This window comes from Oreochromis niloticus, linkage group LG5 (genome assembly GCF_001858045.2).
Source record: "Oreochromis niloticus isolate F11D_XX linkage group LG5, O_niloticus_UMD_NMBU, whole genome shotgun sequence".
Classification (NCBI taxonomy): Eukaryota; Metazoa; Chordata; class Actinopteri; order Cichliformes; family Cichlidae; genus Oreochromis; species Oreochromis niloticus.
The window spans coordinates 30922216-30936617 of NC_031970.2; the positions used below are offsets into that span (position 1 = coordinate 30922216).

General features: G+C 39.8%; 1 protein-coding gene across 1 annotated transcript in view; it reads left to right on the forward strand.

Moving 5' to 3' along the window:
- The first annotated feature begins 224 nt into the window (after positions 1-224).
- Positions 225-14402, forward strand: part of LOC100701900 (nuclear receptor coactivator 3) — a 31888-nt gene continuing 17710 nt past the window's right edge. Inside the window, 1 exon segment of the mRNA XM_025907451.1 lies at positions 225-358. The gene's annotated coding sequence lies outside the window, so the exon portion shown is untranslated.

Genomic DNA, 14402 nt, shown 5'->3' on the forward strand with positions numbered 1-14402 from the left:
GATACTCTACAGATATGGAGGGCTAAGTAGCTAGTATGAAGCTGCTTTATGCATTTAACACTACATGCAGTGTATAATTGAAAATTTAGATCCCCTAATAATATCTATGTCTGCTGCTCATATTACCTAAGGGTATTAAAGGAACGTGTAGTTCATTTTCAGGACGCGCCAAACACTTTGATGCGACCTATAAATGGGGAAAACTACATTACCCAGAAGTCCAGTCGACCTGCTACAAGCTGGCTCCCTCCGATCTGGGAGTGCTTCCCATTTAAACAAACACGGTCTTGCCGAAGATGGCGGAGAGTTTCTAGAGGCGTAAAACAAACTGGTGTACTCAATGAAAGCGTCGAAGCCGGTGAGTTTTCTGCAGTTGGTTTATGATTCAGTTATACACAAGTTTTGAACACTGGCTCTGGTGTGTGTTTGAAAGCACACGGCCGTTACAGAGGGTGTTAGTGTAGCTTCGCTTTCCGAGCAGGCTGTGCTTTTTTACGCTACCGTGATACAACGAACCACCTTACCAGTGTCTGTTTATTATGGGATATTTGCTGTAATATTATTAGCTCCTAACCTATAAGTGGTATCATAATGAACGTCGAGCTTGGCTTGATAATTATCCATTCTTGTTGGTTTTTGTATTTTTTGGCGTTTCCATTATCCAGTAGCTACAAAGTTTACGAGACCAAGGCTCTGATTCGCTGGGGTGCAATACCCTAGCTGTTAACACTCAGCTCTGCTCACGAGTGAACTCTTTTGTGTTTGGAAACGTTTACGTGAAGTTTGTGCGGCCGTTAGCGTGTGTTCATTGTCAACACACATAGCTGAATAGCTTTGGGGACTATATTTTCTACCTGACAGCTCGCCTTGCTTTACAGTTTCGGTTCATCTGCTGCTGGAGTCGTCTGTGTTCACAGCTAATGTGTGACCGTACACCGCGGAAGTTTTCATTAGTGGGGAAATCTAAATAACAAAATTGAATGACCTTCTGGTCGAGTGACTAGCTTCCACGGTGAATGTGGTGGAGATTAGCACTCTTAATTACAGTGTATCTACTTCGGTTTTGTTAAACAGAGCACCCTCCTTATACTTTGAACCAGAGACTTAGAGCATCTAAGTAACACCCATTAAAAAAAACAGTGTAGGAAAAATGACAAAATGGTTTTTCATTTTAAAATGGGACGGGTTTTTTTCTAAGTGGTTGTTACATTAGTAAAGTTTGCCAGCTGCAGGTCGTGGGCAACCACGCAGTATTTTCCAGTAGCCTACACTATGCTGCTCGCTTGCTGCTTGCAACCCAACTTGAACTGACTGGCTCAGCGTGGCTGCTCTGAACAATCCCCAGCATGTGGTATTTATTTGCATGACTGTAGCGAAAAAGCGCTCGCGTGATTGTAGTGGTTGGTATAACTGGGACTATCTCTCTAAGTGATTAAATGTTGGCGTTCACTGCTGGTAAATCACATGTAGGTGCATACGTGAGAGACAGGCGGAATGGTTGTGGAGGCAGATGGATGTGTCAGTGCAGAGGATGATAAACACTCGCAGGGTTCCGGTTTGGGTTCGCCTCCCTGTGCTTGACAAGGTGTATGCTGAGCACTCAGTTTTTTTGTTTTGGTTTTTTTTAAGGTTGTAAGAGGAAATTCTTGGAGAGCGTGCTCAAGTGTAGGCAAACAGTGAGGGGGTAGGTTAGTCATTTCTCTGAAATGCTTGAGGACTAGGTGTGCTGTCGCTCTGTTTGCCCGGGGCCATCCCTGCCGATACTTGCAGGCATTTACATCTCAATGCAAGAGTCTCTGGGATCATTCAGGTATTTTTTTTTCTTTTTTCCTTTCTTTCTTTTTTTTGGTTGTTGCCTACTGTGGAGTTTTCCCACTTACAGCGATTTCACACATGGGATTAAATAGACTGTGATATCTCAGTAATGTAGACATTAGATGGTTGGTAGCTGAGAAATAATGAGTAAGAATGGTTCTACTAGCAGTCTTTAGCTGTCAGGTGGGCTAACTTGTCTTTATTTTGAATCTCATAGAATGCCATTACTCAAGTCCATGTATGTGGTATTTTTCTAAGTGGGCAGAATGACCACTGTGGGAACCTGTCCAATGAGCTACTTCTGCTCATATTCTTGGCAAACAGAGCCCCCTGTTCCCCCCATTCTCTGTCCCTTTATCTACCACTCTCTTTCTCCCTCACACAGGGTGTCAGGCTGTGTTAACAATGAATCAATCTTTGGGGGGATTCTTTGACTGCAGATGGGGTGCAGAAGTGACTGCATTGCATGGCTTTCGCTCTTTGTCTGTCGACCCCCGCATGGGCTCTCAATAATTCATTAACTTATCACTTTTTCTCATGGGCATGGGAGAAGGCTCTCCGGTCACATGTTCCGTGGATTCAGCACCCTTATGCTTACCCTATTAAAATGAGCGTAACATTTGGAGGCATTGCTGATATTTGGGTCATTCTTATAGAGGTTACTTGTGAAGCAAAGTATTGTATCCTGTCCCTAAAATGACAAAAACAATGTGAATTTTTGAGGAGCGGCTATGGCTATATAAATTACTCTAGAAGTGCTCAAACTTATTTAGTGACATGAATAAATTGGGGCACACATGAGTGCCTGCTTCCTGCTTGAAGCCTGAAATATATTGACCACAACAAGTTCAAACTGCAATTCTCAGGGTCAGCACAGTGCATTCAAAACAAACATGTTTATGAATGAAATGGTTAAAAACCTAATTTTTAAATAATATCAAAAAGTGCAGCATTTTAAAAATATTTTTACTGCTTTCACCGCGTTATGGGAGGCCGCCTTTTGCGTAGGACTGGCACCATATTTGAGTTGTATAAGACTTCTAAATACAGTGGTGGTGAGCTTGCAACTCTCTGATGACTGCCTAATCTGTCTTTGTTGAGCGGCATTTTTGTGTCATTAATGTCTGAATAGATGGCATTCTTTGAGTGTTTCGTCAGTCTCCCTGCCTTAAGAGAGACCGAGAGACGGAGATAATAAGCTTAGTTTCGAGAAACTGCCAATCGGTCATGTGGTATGTGTTTATTTTATGATTAATAGTTGTGTGGATGAGCAGTAGCTTTGAGAGTACTCTTGATGGCACAGAGCTGAAAAAGAATAGCCTGATTGTTTCCCCTAATTGAAATATGACTCCTTGGTCTTCTTACAGCTGTATGTGGAGTGCAGGGTTAGTCAAGGAAAGCAGTTGCTCCTTCTTATGTAACTTGTAACCAGTTCTTATCATTTAGAGAAAAGGAGGATCTTTATATTTTTAGCAACTGTTTTTGTATTTGATGTTATCTTTACCCAGGTCTGTTTCCAAGTCAAGTTTGAGTATTTGTTTCCCTCACTTTGACTGGTCGTACAAGGCCGTTTTACAACCAAGTTTAAGAATTCAGAAGCTTCCTGTGGTCAGCTCAAGCTGTGCATAACATCCTGTTTAGTTCCCACATCTCAAGGTCACTCGTGCAGTGACAGTGATCTGGATTTGTTTGTTAAAAGGCACATACCACATACACATACACACTGGCAGAACTCAACAGGTAGGTTTGCTTTTTCTGCCTACCTCTGTAGAGCTAAATATAGAAATCTCTGCTAAACAAGACAGTCATGTTTCCACTGCTGAAATATTTAGTTACTTTGCTCAAACAAGTGAGAGCGAGAGTATGAAATGAGAGCTGCCGAAACCAGATCAACCAGGGAAGGCCAGATCGCCACCTCACTGAGACCCAAGTCAAATGGTGCAGTTTGCACTTTCATTCTGTTTGAAGTCACATGTCATTCATGCCCTCGTTGTCCTCTTCTTCATCTCTGAGGTAAGACCCAAGTGTTAGGCTAGCTGAGCCATATGTGAGCCATGCACACTTCTAAAAGCCAAACAGGCAGCCTGAAGCAATCATTGCACCCAATTCTAGTTTATAACCAGCGTGGATTTGGAACAGCTCTCGCTCTAGTCCTCATTGATTGGATGGAGGAAAGAGTTTATTAGGGAAGGGTGTGCCAAGAGCTTTGTCCCCCTCCCCTCCTTGCCCTTCCTCTTTAACTTCAACTCCCCCTTTAACTTTCGCTCCCCCAGCTCAAGAATGCTCGTAAAAAGAGTTCACCTGAACAAGCCAGTGGGAGGGTAGGACCCTGCTCTAGTTTTGTTACTATTGTAAAAAGTTAGCAAGACGTTGTTTGTGTTTTGTTTAGGGCCCCCTTTTATAAAACTGCTCTAGGGAGACGCAGCAAGGGTGAAAAAAAGTTTGGTTTGTGAGATAACTGCTACCAGATGCTCTCTCTGTCTGTTATTCAGCATAAAAAGAATTAGAAAGAAAGGCTGCAGAAGAGAAGAGAATAAGAGATACTGTCATTTCTGAATGAACTTTTCAACTGGTGCATGGATACTCTCCATCTTGATTCAGTCCTCACTTTTCCTTTCCCATCAGTACCCCTCCCCCCTTTTATTAAAGAGAAAATAATTTTAAAAAGTGGTACAACTTCTTCATAGACCATGAGACCCATAAAGGCTCTAATGTAACTTTTTTTTTAGAAATCTTTCCTGTGTAAATATGTGTTATGTTTATGTCATTAGTGAGAGTCTCAGAAATAGCTCCAATTTGGGTCATATGTTTGAGTGTTGTGGAATTGGTTTGCTATCGAAACAACAAAGGGCTTTGTTCACTGCAGAGTTTTCAAGGTTCTCTGTCCTAACGTTTCACAAAGCTTAGCTTTACTGGCCTTTAATATTAGTGGTTTAGTTTTTTTTAGTTTTGTAGTTGTTGTTTTTTAATTTTATTTTTTTAAAAGATTGTTTCGTGTACACATCGAAAACGAAACAGTTTTATGTTGACTTTCTGTGGCAGTGGGGTGTGGTTTCTAGGAGGCCTGGGGAGTGTCTACAAGTTATGTCAGTGTTTCCCCACACAAACACTTCACTCAGGTGGGCTGCCCAGGTGTATTTGGTGAAAACAGGTGACTAAATTTATTTTCTTTCTCTGAGAAAATGATGGCATCTTTGATTGGACAATCCTCTCAGTCTTATTTAGAGTTCAGTTGCTGCTAACCAGCTAGCACCGGGCCCTTCCTTCCTTCTTATATTTTCACCTTACAGTGGCAGCTAGCAGGTGTCCTGCCTTCTCCACACACACCTTAACTGCAGTCTATATGATAAAGGGCAGCTTTAGAGAAGGTCTCCACCTAATTCTCCTGACATTTTCACGAGTTCATAGCCTTGGTTATAACGCCACATTAGTCATCGCTCGCCTGAACTGTAGTGTCAACACAGCCCCATAACAATTTATACTCACACTTGAGGCATGCTTCAATCACTATAGTCATATCCTGAATGATATGTGTCCCAAATCACTGCTGAAATGGGAATACAGGGAGTTCAGACAGGAAACAGTGACTGCTGAGATTTTTTTCCAGATTTATATGCGAAACATTGTTTCAAATTTTTTGTGCTAGTCTCCAAATGCACATCCCTGTACTACTCATTGAAATATTATAGAAATGCCCGAAGAGAGACACTCGTGCTACCAGCCTAGCTGTGTTGCACTTCGTTGCAAAAGTCTGTAGTCAACACAGTCAGTGAGTATAAGCTGTTTGTGTGTGAAAACGGCTTGAGAAAGTATTTGTCCTCTGGCATCAGTGAACAGAAGAGTCATTTTACATGGAAATTGCTTCTAAAGCATACAGTAACGTATTAATCAAGGTGCTAGTAGACAGCTACTCGTGTGTTCTTTAATGTAAAACAACTGAGTGTGGTGCCTCCACAATATCCTGACTAATTAAATTGATTTCCTTGCTATTTTTTTAATGTGTTTTATTTTTAAGGTTAGCATTTTTTTTTTATTTTTTTTTAGGTGGCTAAAAGACATTTTGTTTCTGTTTGTACATTGCTCACCTTCGGTGTCAGTTCGCCTGTCTACTTGGTGGTATACCATTGGCCACTGACTTAAAACACACTGACAATAGGTAGCTCAGACAAACCCACTTCAAAGAAGCCAAATGATCCCTAACTGAGTAAAATCAGTTTGCCCAGTGAAACTGGCATTTTTTAGCATCAAAATTAAACATTTACTGAGTTTCCAGTAAATTGGCAGTCACTCCTTTTGCACTTTACTTTTTTCAGTGTGTTTTAATAAAAATGTGTCTTCAACTTACACCAATTTAACATTCAGTTTGCTTTGATTATATTAATAAAAAACATTGTGAGAGAGAGATTTTCTATTACCACAGAGTCTAAAAACACTGAGAGAGGGTTTTTGGTTCATATTGCCCAGCCCTAGTTTCTAGGTCTGTCTGACCTGGGAGGCAGCTGTTGGCATGCATGGCACTGCAGTCCCAAGTTGTAAGAGGATATCTGACCATGCAAGCAGGGACTGTACGGGTACTGTCTCTGTAGTTCATCTGAAATTCAAAATCTTCTTTCATTTAGTAAATTAGCACAGATTGCAATGAGTGTGTGCATTTTTGCACACAGCACTGAGCTTAACACTTTTTTTCATTTTTCCATTGGGCTGTAATAAATGTTATTTTATTATAGCCCTGAGTTCAAAGAAAAGTCATGAATGACTTACTTCCACGCCATCGTTAAAGGCTCCAGACTTACTACAGCATGTCAACACTGGCAAGGCATGTGTCAGATAATTTACTACACTTGTTTCTTATATGTGCTCTTTCTGTTTTTTTTCTCTTCTCCTCACGGGAAGAGAAAAGTGTTCTTTTCACTATTACTGTTCTTTTCTGCCTACTGACGTCAGTCCTGTTTACGTGGCTTGTCGTTAAGGCAACACTCTAATCAAAAGGTTGCTCTGAAGCTTACTGTTGTCCCTAGAATAGCAGAGCTAACACTTGCCTCCTGATGTTGCCACATCACATCAAGCTGTGCAGTGAAGTCTTGGTTTAAATACTAAAATTTACAAATACAAAACTAAAATTTGACTCTTTATTTTATATAGAAGTGGCTTTACTTTTGCAAGTAATTACTATGTTTCTATTTGCCCTGTTTATGTTTTTTTTATATACACACTTATCCTTATTGCTCTTGCCATATTGGGAGAAGTGGTTATGTGTGACTATGGTATGATTAAAAATACAAGTAAAGGTCCCTGTTCAATTAGCTCCACCAATGTGTCCTAGTCAAATCCTCTGGTCATGGTGGCCACCCTTGAAATAGAATTCCAATATTATTTAAAGCAATTAATGACTTTGGTTTTAAGGCAATGTGAAGGTCAAAAACAAACTTAGTGTGGCAGGGCACAAGCTTCATCTACAGTCAAGAAATTCATTTTTAATATCCAAATGGGAGAGGGTTTAGATTTTCATAATCACATCATCTGAGCCCCCATTTATACAAGGCCTAAAGACACCAACAGATAACTGTAGGATGCGCAGTAGAAATGAGTAAGGGCTTCACTTTGAAGTAAGAGTTTTAAAAGTTTCTGATTCCGGTTTGCGTCACACGTAGTTTCACTGCCACTTGGTGGTTAGTTAGCAAGACTAGTTTGCAGACATGTCGACCTTTTCTTTTCAGACTAGGCAACTGCAGTAGTCTGCTAGTTACCAAAGCAATCACAAGGAGGTTTTGGGTGCAGCACCCACTTTGTGATAGATTTCACCTACCAACAACCAGCAGTCAGGCTCCAAATACTTAGGGAGTAAAGGTTTTCCCCAAGTGGCCGAAGGTTGCAAGGAGGTCACTGACTGATCTCTAGGTTTGTTTCAGTGTTTCAGGCCTAACAAAATCACACTGTTCAAGTAAAATAAACACTGAGGGAGGAAATTGGAAGCTGCATCATGTCTTATTTTTTTGCTCCTTTCACTTGTTGTACTGCTGTTCTTTGTCATTCAGTGAAGCTGCGTTGCTGTCTCACTCACGTAACTGAGTAGGAGGGGAGAGAGTGAGAGGTGTGCTTGCAGCAGGAGAAAAAAAAGACCTTTTTTGTGAAGCAGTACTGTCTGTAGATATTTTTGCTGCGTTCTTTATTTTAAAAGTTACCAAAGGGCTATGCAAAGTGTTGATCTGAATGATCTGAACGGTGGTGATATCAAACCTGTGAGTGAGATGGATGAGCTGAGGTGGTGTACATTTCTATATTCTAAGGAAAACAAACAAAAATAAAACAAATATCGATAGTCTTAAAAACCCAACGTTATAGTTATTGACTATGAGGTACAGTCCTAGTATTGGCACAGTATGAATTATTTGGGCTATATGAGGACTATTGTAATTTGTGTCACTTCTTATTAATAAAAGAATCTAATAGTTGAATCTTTTGCAGTCTTATTTGTATTGGAAAAAGGAGATTTCTTTAAGAGACAGCTTTATTTTCACACTTTGCTTCAAGTAAAACCAAAAAAAACGATATTATGTGAAGCTCATACTCCTACTTCACAAGCATTTTTTTGCCTTGAGGAAAAATCAACAATATTTCATTTTTCTACCAGCAGAAACAGCAAATGCAACTTTTGTTGCTTTATACTTCAAATAAACATAAACCAGACTGTAAATATGCATAGAGTGGTGTGTGTCCGCTCAGTCAGCCTGTGTTGTCCTTTGCTTGCCCCCTTGAAGAGCGAAGGACGTGATTAGCAGTGCAGGCTTAATCACTCAGCAGATGGGACAGAGTGCAGTGTCACCAAGACAAAAACAAACCCACAGTTGGATTATGGCTGGCTGTGTGTATGTGTGTGTACGCGTGTCTCTGTCCACTTGGACTGAGCAGCTTTGACTTGACTCCTAAACACACTCCCAGGTGTTGTGCTGAATCCCAGCAGAGAGCCATGTTTCTTTTTGTCTCTGTCACCCTTTAAACAATTGGTCCTTGCTGTCCTTATCAGTTATTTTGTCTAAAGCATGAAATAACACAATGAATTAAAAACTATAAAACAGGGCATGTTATATAGCTTGAGATGATAAAGTCTGTTATCTCTTCTGCTTTCTTCTGTTTTAATTTTTTTTTTTTTTTTTTTTTTTTTTTGGCGCTGAGTGAAAAGCAAACTAAAAGAAACTTTACTGACGGGCTGTAAAATCCTCAAGTATTCTTAACCAAGGTCAGCATCACCCTGGGAGATCAAACAAGGCACGTATTGATAGTTCCCTCTGCTGTTACTCCTGTTAGTAAAATCCTTTTTTACCTAGGCTCCATCACCACATGAAGCTGACCATTTAAAAGAAAGAAGTAGTAAGAGGAATACTAGGATAGAGGAGGGTTCAAAGTTGTGAAACTGGCGTCAGACCATCTTTTGACTGGAATTCTTTGCAGGGGTCAGAGTTCAGAGACTGCAGTGTGGTGCTCTGATTGGCTGCGGAAAGGTGAAATGAAAACCACAGTAAACTTTTGACCCCGGCGCAGGAGCGCTGCAGGAACGCCCAGGCTCAGCTCTGGCGTGGTGGAACAGAGCCCGCTCTCTTCCTGTGTTTACTCCACCAATCCAACAGTGACGGTGGGGAGAAGAGGAGGAAAGAGGAGGGGGCAGGGAGGGAGCAGATAGGGAGGAGGGAAAGGCACAAGAGCAAGAGCGAGGGAGAAAGGAAAAAGAGAAAACTGAGAGAGAGACACAGTTGAAACGTTAAAAACAGAAAGACCCTCTCTGTCTCAACAGCAAAGCGAAAATCAAAACTGTCGAATCAAACTCAGTGTTTTCTGTTGACATCGCCTCACTTACAAATATCACAAACAATAATTACAGTGGTTAAGATATCGTCACACTGATTTAACTACTACAGGAGATTTGCCCGCTCATTGCATCAGTTGCAAGTGGATATGTGTGTTATCAGGGTGGGCAGCATGGAGGTTGATCAGGCGCTGGTGTTCTGGCTCCCCAGATAAAAGGCTGTTTAGCTATTGATTAATGAACTCATTTCCATAATATTAGCCTTGTGTGATCACAGCTGACTGCATTCTGTTTGGTCTGTGGTCTCCTCTGGACGATGCTGAGCTTATTTTTGCACCAGCACATCAAGCCTATTGAAAATGAAGGGGTTATTGGGAACGTGGAATTAACAGTTGTGCAATGTGACAAGTTAGTTGCTTGAATCTATGCCGGCGCATGTCCTATCCTCTTCCTTTCTTTTCTTTGTTCCTGTTGATGATGGATAGTTGCAGGAGATGCAAGTGTGACGCACACACACAGTGGAATCTGCCATCTCTTTGTTTTCATCTTCATTTATTTTCCCTGGTTTTTCTCCACGTTGCAGTTTGTGTGGGAAAAAATGGGGAGATGCACACACAGCCTGTCCAAGCTCTCATGTGTGTTGTGTGCATTGGAAAAGGGTGGGGGTTGTTTTCTTTTTTCTTTTTCTTTTTTTCTTCTAGAGAAATAAGCAATCCTATGAACACAGTTTTCCCTCTGCTATGAGCTACCCAAGTCTTACTCACCACATTCGTCTATGGACATCTTGTATTTCTTTATTGAAAAGAGAGTGCAGATGTTTAGAATGGGTTTTACAATATCCATCATAAGTGCAAAATGTGTTTGACACTTGACTTTTTTCACACATTTTATTTCTTTGTTGGTCAATAAAATCAAATTTGGCATTTGTGACATTTTTTACCTTAAAGACAAAGGCTTATTTCTTTGTCTTCTTCCTTTTTTTTTTTTTTTTTTTTTAAATTTAGTAAAGCAGAAATGTGTTTTGTTAAATTATTGGCAGTGTTGAATCACACCTCTGGACACTCCCCAGCCAACCACACAACAGATTAAGGACCCAGCTTTGTCTTTTCAGTCTTTTTTTTGTTCTTTTTTTGTTCTTTTTTTTTGCTTTGTTTTCATCTGCGTTTGTTTATTTTCTTTTCCCCCCGTTTTCTCTTAGCAATTTACAGCTTTGCTTTTTTGTTTTTTAATAAATCCTCACTTCACATATGCTTCACATATGTCCTTCTCATCCCCTTTCTGAAATCTCATTGCATGGCAGCACTCTCCTCTTTGCCATCAAAACCTTTGGCTCCAGTTAAGCCCCATTAGCTCAGGTTTCATTGAAATCATGTGTAATACTGGAATGAAAATGTTGGCAGGGAAATGGCTAATAAGGAAAATAAGTGCATTCAACTCTGAAAAATATTTCTGGATGTCATCTTCTGTTACAATTAAGAGGGAAATCCCTAAAATGTCAACATGAGAGATAGCTACTAAACAAAGTGAAATTTAGTTTGTAATTAGATAAAGCAAGAACTGCAATGTCGGCTGTGGTTCACTCATACTTCTTGATGCTTAGTCGGGTAAAAAGCATCATAGACAACACAGAAATAAAAGGTTTAATTTTCTTTCCTAATCAAGAGGCATATATTATACTGTCTGTGAATCCAAGAGGGATTTAGTCCTCATAGATTCCCATGTAAAACTGCCCAAATTTGCAACATTAAAAAGAATATTTACAGCCTAATACAACAAAAGGCTTTAGATTCTGGGGTCATTTCCCTCCTTTATAACTATTCTGTGTGGGATGAATTTTTATTTATTTATTTTTATTTTTAACAACTCATCAATCTGTATAATTGAGCTAGGGGTCAAGAAGGCCAAGCAAGTCCAAGTGTCTCAATAATGGAAACTGGAGCATATTGGGGTCTGCTAGACCTGATGTGATATTTATTTATTTATTTATTTTTTTCCCCCCCAGCTGTTTAATATTATGCTTTCCTGTGTGGTGCAGACTGTCGAAATGTTTGCTTCAGTTTTTAACTCCTGTACAGGTGTTAAACCCACACAGTTTATGAAAGCAGCAAGTTAACCAAGCTTGTTAGTCTTTGCTGATAAATCTGCACGTCAACCTTTCATTCCTGTAAGGTAGCTTGTGATCCAAAAAACCAACATGGCGACGATGACATGATAACATTGAAACTTCAGAATGTGTAGCCCAAACATGTAATCTGTTGTCCTTGTCTTATTTTTCTTCCATTGCAGTGTAAAACTGCTCTGTTAATAGTTTGTTGTTGGGGGGGGGGGTTCCCTTCTGTTTCTTTTAAACCCATAAGGCATTTGCTGTCTGGTTCCATTGGTTCCATTATACTCTTGGGTAGTTCGTGCAGGTAGAAGGACACAGGATGGCCGCTTGCTAGCTGCAAATTTATCAGTCTGTTGCCTGCGCTATTCTCGTGTTGATGAAACTGAATTTCACATGAACTTTATACTAAGTGGTTGGCAGATTAAAATCCATTTGACGTCTGCTCTGACTGCATTTGACATTTTTCTTCCCACATGTTACCTCCATAGGGTAACAGCTAGGGTTGAATTATATGTTTGACAGCAACTTTTGTCAGCTCTACACCAAGCCGCTAATACTGTAGGTAACAATGAATATCTAGGAATTATTTGAACTCCCTTGTCATTTTATTAGAGTTGGGTTGTGGCACCTCATTGCCTACAGTTCTGTTTTCAAAGCAAAAGGATATACTACTTCATAATGTTTCTCTTAATTGTAATTTATTATAATATGGAATAATTAATCCATCATAATAAGATGGTGAATTATTTAGATTTATTCAGTTACAAATGGTACTATGAGGTGAATAAGAAGATAATTTCTCGTCAATTTACACACCAAACGACACTGAAGGTAGCTCCCCCTTTCACAGGCAATTTGTGCTCGCTCTTGGCAGTGTTTTTGTTGACTCAGAACAGGCTTTTAGTTATGAATACACACGTAACCATGATTGGTCTACATAAAGTTCACGCAGGCAGTGATACCTTACTTAACAGAAGACTGTACATTTTCCTCTTATTAATATCTGATCATATTTGCAAGACCAGCACACAAAAATGGCCTAACGTTTTCTAGGCAAAATGTACCTTATGATTGGCCTCATTTAATTGACTTTTTTTTTTTTTTTTTTTTTTTAAACAAAAGAAAGGAACAAAAAGGTCTTGGTAATTTGTCTTTGGTGTGAAGTCTAAACCTCTTTGGTGGATGCCAGAGTTAATTTTATATGCACCAACTCTGTGTTGTTGTCCTTACAACTGGTAGGAAGTATCAAGAAATGATATCACCACTGTTAGCACATACTGCACATTGGTGTCTTATTCACGTGTCCTGCACCTGCAGACTAGTGTGCTTGCTGGGGACACCGCTGAGTGACTGGGTTGCTTTCTGCATCCTTTGCTATGATATATCAACTTAGGGGCATAGACATTCCCAGACTGTACAGAGGGAGATTGCAGCAACAGTTCAAAAAGAAAAAAAATCAGTGATTACTTAGTTTGCTGTCTTCTTTTTCCATCTTAACTCTATTTTTTTTTTCTTTCTTTTTATAAAATTTGTCTATTCATTCATTTATTTTTAGGAGTAGACCACAGGAAACTGAGCACCTTGCAACTATCAGTATAAATAGTCCCAGGGCTGTTTCGACAATGCACTTCGTGTGGGTGGGGACGAGCATGTGAAACATAACCATGACTTTTATTTTCATCAGAGAGCTTACCTTCTGCACTCCTTACAACAATCTATCTAACTCACAAGGACTATTAAATAAAAATATATCTTTAAACATTCAGGCTACTTCTAAGATTGTTTCTGTGTAATTTTATGAGTTGGAATATAATTTGTATATTTTGTTGTGGTTTATTTTAAAATTCAACATAAGGCTTCAGGATTAATGAAACTGTGTGGGAGTTTGTGTTGGTGGAAGGTCTAGTTGCACTTAACCCAGTATATAGGTGCTTTTATGCCCAACAGGAGGTGGAGAAATTCCTTGAAGGAATAACAGGAAGTCATTGTGTCCTTTTGTTTCCTTTTTGCACTTGATTCCCCAGACTCTAGTGGACACCTTTTGTTACTTTATTACTTTACCACTTGTGTGTGTGTGTGTGCGTGTGTTTGTGTGCGTGTGTGCGCGGATATTTGAGTGTAATGAAGTAATGAGGCTAAACGGTTCTTGTAGCCCAGATCTATCATGCTTTAAAATGTACTGACTACAGTGTTCTTTTTTTAGACAAATACTTCCTGCTACACTTAGAAACACTTAGATCCATTTTTCAGGGGTCTTTAATTTTGTGCATGTGTACCCCAGTATGTGTGATCTTTGTTTAGGGTGGGTCTGTGGTTATTGTTGGGCCTGCCGCTCTTTGTCTAGGGGAGCTCAGATTTCAGGCTTTATTTTAGGCTTAGCAGGAATGTCCTTCTCACTATTCTGGTCCTGACTGACTGACGCTGCTGCAGCTCTGGCCTTGAGCCAAATGTCAGTAAATCAAAATCATGGATGTAACTGAAGTGATGTGCAGAATGTAAAGTTATTCACCAAGTGTACCTAAACAATGTCAATGGCATTAAGTCTGTAAAATGATAAGCATGTTCTTATAGAAGTTTTATTGGCTCTCTTGTACATAGCCACCAACCAGTGAAGCAGTACCGGTATGTCTGCATTTGCATAGAAAGTTCATTTAAACATTAAATCTGAAGAGAAACGTC